The sequence below is a fragment of the Alosa pseudoharengus genome, unplaced genomic scaffold, assembly GCF_046254945.1.
Source record: "Alosa pseudoharengus isolate Yale_2024_CS ecotype anadromous, Long Island Sound unplaced genomic scaffold, YU_APseudo_1.1 YU_APseudo_1.1_scf_7, whole genome shotgun sequence".
In the NCBI taxonomy this organism is placed as follows: domain Eukaryota; kingdom Metazoa; phylum Chordata; class Actinopteri; order Clupeiformes; family Clupeidae; genus Alosa; species Alosa pseudoharengus.
The window spans coordinates 13628611-13640681 of NW_027468859.1; the positions used below are offsets into that span (position 1 = coordinate 13628611).

Genomic DNA, 12071 nt, shown 5'->3' on the forward strand with positions numbered 1-12071 from the left:
CGTGCAGTTGTTGAATTGCACATAACATGTCTGCATATTTATTTAGTCTTCTTTCTCTCGACTCTAGGCTAGCGCATGCATTATCATGGCCCTATAATTGTGCAAAGACAGGCGGGATATCCGACGTTCCTTTTACAGTAAACCACTTCACAACGAACGTTCAAATAACCCCCAGAGTGCAGTGTCCATCAGTCCCAACATTTAGAAACATAATCGAAAAGTCCAAGCGTGAATTGGGTGTGTTTTGATTTTGAGAGAGACTGGAGAAGGGCCGTATGTCTCACAGCAACTGCGATAACCTTGTTTCTTTAAGGCTATCCTAACCTCCAAATATCCACATCTAATGAGGGTCGGCGACTATCCAATACCCAATACTATTTGCAATACCCTCGATATGCATATTAAAGTTTAGTTTATGGCCGTTCGTGTGAGTAGGCTACAATAACTTAATTTTGTACATTTTACCAAAACGACTGGTTTCGCCTGGCAGGGTCACATTTCATTTGTTGTCTTATCTTTTTTTATTCAAAACAATTCGTAGGTATCTATACTCAAGTCTAATTACCACCAGACACAAATAATCATCACCTAGGTTAAATCTCTCTCTCTCCAAAATCTCTTCCTCTGAGATGCACGCGCTATAGGCTATAATTTAGACTACCCGACATTTTAAATGTGACTCTAATCAACTTGTTTTAGCGAAAAATATCTATTGAACATTGATGTTCAACGGAGCTGGTGTGTGAGGCGCACTCTTAAAGACGCGACTAACCTTTCGGTTTCATTCTGTTAAAGTTCTTGTGCGTAGGCTATTATAGAATCCAATCCTGTCGATGCCCCTGCTATTTATCAATGTAGCCTTTTATTGTTTTTTTGCCATGAATCGTCTGCGCTGTGATGAAATCGTGTGTTGTTTTTACAACATTACTGTAGGCCTAGGCTATACTGCCCATATTGGAATAAAAAAAATAAAGGCCCACCCTAGGCCTACTTAGCAAAAGTCCACTCCGTTGAAAAATCCTGGCTATGGCACTGTTAATGACCTCGTGTCGGAATGACAGGACGTTTGAAAAAAGGTCAAGTGCCGCTGCTCCGACAATGAAAAAAAAAATGTTGCAGTAGTGGGACGCCTGAAAATTAATGTTAATGCCGCCACTTCGACAGTTAGACGCCAATGTCTAAGTAGCGGCATGTCGGAATAGCAGCATGTAACCCAGATAGATATGTACATACACACATACATGCATTTAGGATTATTTAAAACTGCCTTTTAATGCTTAATGTTTTGTTTTTGTTTTTCAGCTCTTTTGCGTGATCTGTTGGTAAACCAACAAATTCTGCTGGACCAGCAGAAGACCATGATCCGCATTCTTCAGGACCTCCACAAATCCATCCAGGGAGGTCAGATGTGCACCACCACCAGGCATACTGCTTATTTTCCCCTGGGGGATGAGGGGGCACTGGAGGTCTTGGAGCGCGACCTCGCAAGCAGGGACCTTCACCAGGAATTGGTGAGCTCCTTTTGATTTCTCTTAGAATGGTATGCTGAGTGATTTATCAAACAATAGTACTTTTATTTTGAGTAAATAATACCACTGGTTCTTTTATAGGTCATCACTCTTGGATTGGCAGGGGGAGTGGATGTGAAGGACAGTGTCTGGCGCATACTGAAGCAGGCCATTAGGAACAATCTGGCCAAGAAAATGTCATGGCGGGGATTGAACGGGAAAATCCCGTTTGAGAAATTACCTCTCAAATCCGTTGTTATGGGTAAGCATTTAAACTGTTCATCACTGTTCACAAATATCCTGTTCTCGGCTCTGACATTTTTTCCCCCAAAGGCTCCTGTAGCTATAGGGATATCAGGCTGAAACCATCATTCAACTGTCAGCCAATTCTTGGTAGAATTTAACTGAACTCAAAGCATTTTTGCAATGTGGAAGACAGCAGAACCTTCACACCTATCTTCCAGATGATTAGTTTGTTTGACAATGCTTACAGTTCGCATAGTGAAGAAGATTGTAGCATACATTATTGCTGTTTAGAATCTGTTAAATCACTGACTGAAAACTTGTTTTGTGTATGTTCTCATTTATCCTGCTTATCTGCTACAAACAAAGAAATTGAGGAGGCTGTGAAGAGGTGGTTTTACTGGGCTGGGGATAGGGAGGGTGGGAGGAAAAACCGCCAGCTGCCTCCCAACCAGGAGCAACAAGCAGAACAGCTTTAAAGCTACATTGTGTACTTTTTTTAGTTAATTCTTAGCAAAAACCCATTTGTTCTTTCAAAATTATGTGCTCATTCATGTGTAATTATTTCCACCTACTAATCAAAGTATTCTCGTAAGTGTAGAATCTGCTATTCCAAATACATACGCGCGAGTCGCGCGAATGGCTGAATCCATGTTGCGCCTCCATCTTTGAAATACATTCGCCAAAGAGGGACATTCCTGGAATTCAGCTCCGCCTTTCGCGCTTGTAGGCAACACTCATTGCCTGATTAGTCTACTCGCGACTGCCCGGCAGATTTGAAAGTCTGTTGCAGATGGAGGATTACACCTATTCTCGAGGACATGAAAAGGAGTCGCCAAGGAAGCGAAAAGGAGAATTAAAACGACAACGCGACCGGAAAAACAACAGACCAAAGTCAATATTGGAGTGGCTTTTCTAAGATGGAAAGCTCGTGAGGAGCAAGGATTTTAAAAGGGATGCCGAAGTTGCCTGCTTTCTCCTCGACAGGTAATTCGGCCTATTCGTGTAAACATACAGTCTATGGTGTAAATTCGAAGTTTTATAGTTGCTTGGCTAACTATAGCATAACGCTAGAATGACGTCTGGGATACTTTTCCTCGCGTCGATGAAAAAGGATTGTCTAGGCTACGTTGTAACAAAAATGTGCTATGACTGATCACAGGCAAAGGGCACTGTAAATTGTAGTTATTTTGCATTGCTTTTGCTTTGTAGCCTAAATGTATCCCAATCTGATAATGGGTAGCCAATTCCAAGGGTGACGTTCACATCCTGAGGCCTGTCCTGTAGTCTTATTAATTGTAGACGTAGCCTACTAATTACTAAATTGTCTGAAAGTTTTTCACCATATGAGTGTAGCCTACACCTCAGAATGGGGGAAGGGTAGACTAGTCCATTACACTTGTGAATGGAGCAAGGTAGACCAGCCAGCCCATTGCGACTGATCAATGAGGGTCTAAGTCATTATCATGCAGAACAATAAAATACGGACAGAACTGCTTTGATTGAACTTTAGTCAATGCATCTACCAAAATACATGTTTCTTCACAGTCATAAAATGAATGTACTTTGTTTGTGGTTTAAGTGAGACATTCTAACATGTACTGCTCTTTTTTGTCCAGCTATGAGAGAGAACTGGGAGCAGTCACATCAACAACAATGAAGGGAAAGCCCTCTAGTATTTACTACTCCAGAAGTGTCCAGCATTTCTAATGGGACAGACAGGTCAGTCACGGCATGAAAACAATTGTTGATTCTATGTGATTGTTGTTTGATAATAACTGAAAGTATATTTTTAATAACTTGGTGTTTACCATTTTATGTACTGTCATATGTTGTGAAACGCTCTGCTTATTCATTTCAGATGAGCATCTTGGCGCAATTGCAGAAGCCCCTGAAATTGAGAACCTTGAACAGAGGTAACCCATCAATGCTCATAATGTCTATACCCTAACCCTACATGACATTCTCTATTGTATATTTTCATGATATAAGCAACTATATATTTTTTACAAAGCCTACATGACATGAGCATCGTGGAGGATGTGGACGAAATTCAATGGTCTTGTTATGTGATGCACATGCATGCCTTCATTGTTCCTTATGTAACCTTGCCTGTAACTCAGTCTAGGCAAAATAGCACTATACAGATTAGTATCAATATGTTGAACTATATAAAATGGTGTGTATGTCTAACAACACTGCATGTCTTCCACAGGATCAGCTTTCCAGGAGACTGCACATTTAGAATGATGGTCCATGTTGCTTCAAAGGCACCATACAAAAAGGAAGGGTTCATGTGTAAATACCATAATTTGTTAATTTCTGTAAATAAATATATTGCAAATAACATTGTTGACCATGTTACTGTCATTTGGTGTTTCAAAATGGTAATTTACCACAGCTCCTTTTTTAATTATAAGTTTGTGGATGTAATGTATAAGAGGTACAGCATGAACAGTCTCTTATCAATTCTTAAAGTTTTTATTTTCATGAAAGCAAAATATAACGATGTACCGGTGTAAAATAAATTAAATACAGTTTTAAAAGGAACAGGCAGTACAAGAACACTAATACAAAACTATTTACAATAACACAACATTACAACATTATAGGAACATTCCAGAGATGTCCCTGAGGGTCAGGGAATTTATCCCTTATCCTACACACACAGCTTGGGATCACTCTTCTATTACCCTGTCCTAGAGACCCATGCTGCCAGAAAATGAAATGTCTGTAGGTAGCATATCTGAACTCTATTGTCATCACCTGGCTCTCTTACATGGCCTAATGCTGTGATGTCTGTGATGTACTGCCTGTGAATCTGGAGAAAACCTTCATCTAGGCAGTAGGCTACTGTGTGAAGTGAGGCAGAAGGCTCACACAGGTGGCAGGGTTTTGTCCACAGCATTCTCTCTCCCGATCGGTTGGCATGTCTCTGCAGTGTGTACAAGTACACCAAGGCATCCCTGGCACAGGTGGGGGGACGACATGTCTGCACTGATGCAACAAACACCAGACCTGGCTGCCTCACTAGCAACTGTGTGGTGAGGTTCCTGTGCTCTTGCAGGCTCATTCCATCCACATGTCTCTGAAGAAATAAGACACAATAAATAAGATCAGATAGGCTTGTTTAGGTAGCAAAGTTAGATTGTTAGCAGAATAGTAGTAGTACTCTGTGTCATTTTTCAAGTGTTCACACAAAATGATGAAGAATACTATGTGTATGGACAATGAAAAGGTGGAAATATTGTTGTGTAACATTTTCTATAGACCATAATGTAATCATATGTGTCGTGATTTCACTGGCAGACACCTCATCATGCAGTTGACTGGCAACAGCTAGAAATTGCTACATATAAACAATGGAGATACAAACAGGCAGGGAAGCTACACCAAGCGCGTAACTGAAGCGTTCCGTTCACAACGTGTAAAATCAATTTTAGAAGAATGGTCTATTTCTTTTCTGGTGTACAGCTAGCCTAGTGGAAGCATACGCAACGCAAACGAACGTGCCTGGTGCAGCTTCCGAGCTAATTTCGGTGTCATTGACATTGATACTGTTCAGAGAAATATTAAAAACACAAACCTCCGTTGCTTCTCCTTTGTCTTTGAAGTTTTTCCACTCTCTCCTCGTCATCTTTGGAGAGTCTTACTTTTTCTTTGCCTAGGAGGTCTCACCGATCCTCTGCCACCGGCTCTTGGCTTTTCTTTACCTTTCCCTCGCACCTCCGTTGCATCGACTGATCTCTGACTCTGCTCACTGAGAAAAATAGTAGGCTACGCTGTAAACATGGCCTTTACACTATTAATCTCGCACATACAGAATAACGATAGCACTGATACTGTACTAACATTAGCATGCATTCGTTTGGGAACCTGATAGCTGATGCTAGCAATGAAATAGTAGCCTACCAAAATAACGAAAACGTAAAACTATTATTCACTTTACATAGAGGTCATACATGTTTACTGGCTATATAACTAAATGCAATGTGTAATTGTTTTCTAAAGTAACCTCATCACTGGAAGAAACACTGGACGAAGTCGTAGGCCTAATACTGGAAGCCATGTTAACCTTGGCATGAAACGGCCACCGTAGGAGTTAAAATGCGCTCGGAATGGGAGGGGCTAGAAAGTAATATTCAGTTGGTTGTCATATAGAATTTCACCGCTAGATGGGAGAAGTTCTTACACAAGGTAGCTTTAATAAAACATATATAACAGAACCTAGTTACCATATAACTTAATATGAGCCTAGAATACTAGGACATAGTAGGTTTAAATAAATAAACAAATAAATAAATAGGAACACTTTGGGTCAGTTATGGCATCACTTTGGGTCATTTAAGGCCTCTTTTCGGCAAGGTTTTGGGGTTTTGGCAACTCTTTGGGATATTTCTGGCTATCTGGGTACAGGGAAGCTGGAAACTCAGTTGTGGAAAACACTGACTGACAATTCCAAATAGCTAGCCTAATAAATGTAGTAAAAAACACTTACGTACACTGCCATTCATAATCTTTGAATGGTCTTTTTTTTGCTATGGCGTGGGCATTGCGGAATAATATGGTAATCTTTTCGAGTTGTGCTTTCTTTAGGCTGTTGAGAGTTTGCATAGGTTGGCTTTCGTCAAGTGCAGATTTTCCTTTTGCTACTTTTATATTGTGGATATGGCACTTGGGATGTTTCGTGGTCCTTTACTGCCTCGAAGTTTCAGATTTCTCGTTCCCGCAATGAAACTGTTCAATTTCTGGGTGTCTGATGCGTACTTGCGACACACAGAGCAAAACATCACTCCCTCCTCATGAGCAAAACATCACTCCCTCCTCATGAAGCCAGTGACACTGTTCTCCGTCCTCTGCTATCCTCCATCTCTCTTGGAAGTGTTGCTTCTTGGCCAGGCTATCACTGTTTTCCTGCTGTACACTCTCGTCAGCTTTCCTTTTCACTCCAGATATGAAGCGCCACATTTTATTCAAGTCTCAGCTTTTTTCCTGACAAGTGATTTCACCTTTCCTCTGATGCCTAACGTTAACGTTAGCTGCCTTCTATCAACTTTCATTCGCTTTGTGCGGTCTCGAACTTTCAACACGCTTACGTCACGTACACATATGCTGCGTTCCAGACACAATTTTTAGCACTTTCCCGGGTAGAAAGTTGTGAAACAGGTTACGGATTGCCTAGAATGACCCAATAGCCTAAGGCCTACGTAGCTTTCACTATCTCGCAATCAGGGGCGTAGCCAGAATTATTTTATAGGGGGGGCCAGCTGGGTCCAGACTTTTTATTGGGGTGGCACTTGGAAATCAAAACTAGTATATGAAAACTACTCAAAAAGTTTTGGAGATTGGGATAGCCTGTTGTAATAATGTCAATAAATTGTGTAAGGCCAACACTGATACAGAGGTCCATTCACAGACAACCTGAACAGTTTGTTGTCCACTCCAACACATTTTCCATAAATAGGCCAATGCTATAAAAAGTGCATTATGATAATGCACCTACAGAACAATAATAAATACTACAAATATTGTATGCAGATATTTAATCTTATACTGATGGCAAAACTATATTTCTTTCCGATATACACTTCAAGTACTTGGCTGTAAGTAACATGGCTCTGAATTAAGAAATTAACCCTTAGAACCCTAGACATGTTTTAAAGGGCTTTTTCACTACTTTAGTTAGAAGCATTTATCCTGGTCATTGTAAGTGCCATACAAACATGATATACATATTGGGGTTTTTTTTTCAGCAGAGTCTAGGCTACCCAGATCTGCCACAATTCCATGTATTAATACTTGTATTGATTTAATTTAGATTTTTAAATAATAAAAATACAAAAAGTGTATTATAAACATGTTTTATTTTTTATTTTGAATTTGATCTTACCACTGCAAGCTGGCAGCTGGCATGTGTGTATAGGGCAGACTGTCCTGAATCTGGCAATATCATTGCCATGGTGAAGGGATTCTCTGGGGCTGAGCAAATGTGAAAAAATATGGTGTGTGCCTTACGGAAATAAATGCCTTTTTTTTATTTAGCCCTATAAGCCCTACTCTATTTTTGGTCATTCTCACTACCTTTAGTTGTAAGCATTTATCCTGGTCATTGTAAGTGCCATCTACACATGCTATATTTTTTCAGAACAGTCTAGGCTACCCAGATCTGCCACCAACTCATATATTAATACTTGCATTTTTTTTATTTTTAAATAATACAAAGACAAAAAGCGTATTATACAATTCTTACATTTTGAAATATATCTCTGTCAGTTGTAGAGATGCGCGGTTCGCGGTTACAGCCGCAGACTCCGCGGTTAAACCGCGGATCGGGCGGATGACGTGAAGAAATATAATATTTTAATTAAATTCGGGCGGGTGGCGGTTGAACCAATCAAATGAAAAAAATATAGCCTATACATTGTTAAATTGTGTTACCTACATCCGAAAAAAACGAACACACTTTGAAATAGTCAAATTTTCATCAGGCAGTTTGGCCTAGTTGCTTCTATGCATGCTGCTTTGTTTATCTATCAGAGACGGTGTTGCGGAATTGGTGTATTCCGATGTTTCACTGAGCAACCCCTCACGCACGCACACACACACTAAAGGTAACAAAGTTTAAATTAAGTAGCCTATCGTAGCCTACCAGCATGTTTTTCTCTCCAGTGTGCAATAAGAAAGTAGAATAGGCTACAGTGCAAGTTGACCGATGATTCATCTCATGTCGCGTCTCGTTGCAGAGCCTTGGTAGGCCACTAAGCAAATCTGCAACCTATGAGCCCAGCTGCCAGTATTGGAGGAGGCCTAAACATCTCGTAGATGAGACTGACTGGATTATTTTGTTTGGATATTATATATAAAACACATAGTCATTTTAGCCTACCATTCAGGGAATAGGCATTTAAAAGGGAGACAGATTGTGATATGACTCAGAACTGACATCGGGCAATGGCAGTGCGAGATGTTCAGAACGTAAGAGCTAAAACTTCTACAAGCTCAGTAACATCCACAGCGGAAAAAAGAAGGTAAGAAAAATAGTCGGAAAACTTAGATGTGTAAGGCAAGCAAGTTGTTACTAAAAATGTAAACATGCACGTTGCACTGCTGTGCGGTGGGTTACACCCCACTAACACAAAACGTTAAGGGAACGTTCGGGAACGTTAGTGTATGGTTCCCTAAAGGGTAGTTCGAACCAAACCAAAAACTAACGGTTAGGGAACGTTACCTAAGGGTTTCTTAACGTTCCTAAACGTTAAGGGAACCAACCAACCAAAACGTTCTCCTGTGGTTGCACAGTACCTTCACACAACGTTCCCGTTTAGTTGTTATTGGTTGTTTTTGGTTGTTCTGAGTGCACCCCCACGCCAGTAGGGGGAAGACGCCTGGTCTGCATTCAGAACCGATTGCAGTTTCACGTTGGATTAAACAAACAATAATACTTCGGTAAATAAAATATAACATATTTTTATAATAGTTTTCTGCTATCACTAGAATACATTCAGAACATGTTTCATTTGTTCCTGTAGCCTACCATTACCATTTTACATTCACACATTTTACATTATTTGCATTCGAGGCTTCTGATTAGGTGGCAATGACGTCAATGGTAATGCGTCTCTATTCATTCCAATTCCATGCCGTGTTAAATGTGTTATATGGCATTGTGTGATTGATTGCGCCTCTATCAGCTTTAGAAACTGGAGACAATAACAGCTATAGTCGATACTAACACAAGCTCCATTTCAGTTTTTGAAGTAACATACAAAATGTTTGCAGTCACTTGATTTAGATCCACTCAAATGATTGGTCTTATAAAATCTAAGTAAGGTAAACATCATATCAAGATAATATTTATTTTAAGGTTAATATCAATTTTACTAAATAAAAAATACATACTTTTGTGCTTTTTTTTACGTATTAGGTGAACTTTAAACAAAAATCTATCAATAGAACACTTTTCACAAGAAAATTCACTTCTTTCATTTCACAATTCACTTCAGTTCAATCAGACAGGCTCTCCCTTACACGTAGGCCTACCCCCACGCCAGTAGGGGGAAGACAGCGCCTCTGCTTTCAGGTGATCGATTGAAGTCTTGTCCTGACTTCCGTAAACGGGCTCTGTTTGAATTCCGTGATTCTTGAACGCCGCTGGAAGAAGTCTTGGAATGGATTACACTCGTCTTGAATTCGATCTCACGAAAGTAAGTGAAATATGTTACAGTTTCATGATGTAGGCCTAGTGGTTGTAATGCAAGAGTTTGAGGTTTAACCTTAAGTCCTTTCACTTGTAGGGCTTTGTTATATTCCGATTCTGCCAAGTTTATAATTTACCAGAGCACATAGCTCGTTCGTCTTTGTTTGAGCTGTTCTCAACGTGTTATGTTTTGCAGCATTGTATGTTTTGTGTCATCGTGTTAACCTGCTCACGTTGATGTTACAAATAATAGCACTAGGCTACCGTTTCTTTTAATTAGTTTTAGTGTACAGTCAGTCCTTTTAGGCAAGTCACTCGGCAGCAGTGGTGTAGGCTAGTGGATATAGGCCTACTGTAAGTAGCTGGATCTAGGCTACTGTGATGTAGGCTAGTTAGCTGTAGTGGGTAGGCTATACTGTGATCAACCCCAAATTAATCCTAGTCTATTTTAAGTGGGTATACTGAGATGGTGATGCTTTTTAAGTTGGTATAACCTACTGAACAGTCCTGCATATGTAGGCTACACTAGAGCCATAGAGATGGCTATAGATAATGTCAGAGAATGTCTAATAATCTGACTCTGATAATGTATAGGCTACACTGTCGGCGGCCATTTTGTAACACAGTTGATCGGATAGACGATTCAAGTGAAAGGACCTCTGAATTTTGCCTTCAAAAAGCTGAGATCCGGTAGCCTATCTTGCAATTTTTGCTATGGGAAAATAACATGGGGAGAGAATTATTGCACTCTCCCGGGGACGAAGAAGTCTGAAATGCAGACATTTTGCTCAACACACGTTTGTCCTCTGCCTTCGAGTGGTAGGCTAACTGTGATCTTCAACAGGCCTACGTTAAGACAGCAACTTAGATTTTTGCTACCCCAGACCTAACTTGCAATGTAACTTGTCATAGGTAGTTAGGTTAAATTAACACCCTGATCTCCTTATAGGCAAAGATGGCAGTTTTGGTTCCTTTTTGTAGGCGAACTTCAGAGGTCTGTTGGGAAGCATACAGGAAGGGGCGGAATGTGTGTAGTAGGCTATACACAGCTGCCATACTGGCTTTACAAACTAAGCCCATGCATTTCTATGGATGCTGTGTCTCCCCATTAGAAATTCTCTGGGCTACAATACAAAAATCAAGTCAAAAGCTGGGCCAAATATCCAGTCAAGAAAATCTGGTTGTGTACAGATGACTGATTGCTGCAATACTATCAATAATAGTTTTCTCTATATGGAAATACTGCTTTGCTCTACTACTGGCTCACAAAAACGTTGTTCTCTTAACGTAGATTCATACACCAAAGCTATGGAAAAATGTCAGCGGCTGATGGACACTTCTAGCATTGAGGCGGAAGAAGATGCGAGCGTCCACAAAAGGCAGTGCATGGTCACGTGATGGTAAGACCTCTTAAATACAGACTACATTATTTGCACAATTCAAATATTATTTTTGCAATCAGTGCAGATTGTATGGTCTTTTATTTCAGATGAATCCGTTCCGCAAGCAAGAAAGCATTCCAGGATGGTGGTTGTGCCTGGAAGCCCTGTCTGTAAGTTAACATTTATACATGTATTATTAAAGAAAACCAGTTGAGTCATATTTCCTACCATGGAACTACTGACATTCATGTTTATTAACCTAGTGCATATCATGTTACTGTTCTGATGTATTTGTCTCTTCCTGCCTTTTATTAGGTCAGCAGATGTCACTGCCTCCACCACCTGCATGTGAGTTTTTCTTTTTAGCGATTGTTTAATGTAACAGCATAGGTTTATCTTTTGCAAATGTCATGTGCAAGAAACCTACCATAAATTAACTGACCAATATTCATATTTACTTTCTTTTTAGATGAGTCAACACCACACAGGCAACCAGCTCATTGCCCAGAGCTGGATGGGTCTATTATAACGCCTGCCACTTCATCTTGGGACCCAGTTGAAGGTACAGTGTCTTTGAATTTTCCATTTCCAAGTAAATACAATTTCATGACAAGGAACTTGAGAGTAAGTAACTTTTTTTTTTTTGTAAACAGCACAAGTGACTCATCACACAGAGGGAGGTGGCTTGGCCATGGAGACGGAAATAAGAGGTAAGAACACTCACTTAATTTGTTCACATAT

General features: G+C 40.1%; 2 long non-coding RNA genes across 4 annotated transcripts; both read left to right on the forward strand.

Annotated features, from left to right (window-relative positions):
• Positions 1-2709: 2709 nt before the first annotated feature.
• On the forward strand, positions 2710-4511 carry LOC143109563 (uncharacterized). Of its 2 annotated transcripts, XR_012983903.1 has the most exons (4): positions 2710-2738; positions 3371-3473; positions 3613-3667; positions 3967-4511. It is a non-coding gene; the product is annotated as an uncharacterized LOC143109563 (long non-coding RNA). The 2 variants fall into 2 exon arrangements; XR_012983902.1 differs by lacking the exon at positions 2710-2738 and having other exon boundaries at positions 2745-3473.
• Positions 4512-9750: 5239 nt separating this feature from the next.
• Positions 9751-11863, forward strand: LOC143109519 (uncharacterized). 2 transcript variants are annotated; one of them, XR_012983884.1, is made up of 5 exons: positions 9751-9955; positions 11240-11348; positions 11438-11500; positions 11646-11678; positions 11819-11863. It is a non-coding gene; the product is annotated as an uncharacterized LOC143109519 (long non-coding RNA). The 2 variants fall into 2 exon arrangements; XR_012983883.1 differs by having other exon boundaries at positions 11800-11857.
• The last annotated feature ends 208 nt before the right edge of the window (positions 11864-12071 follow it).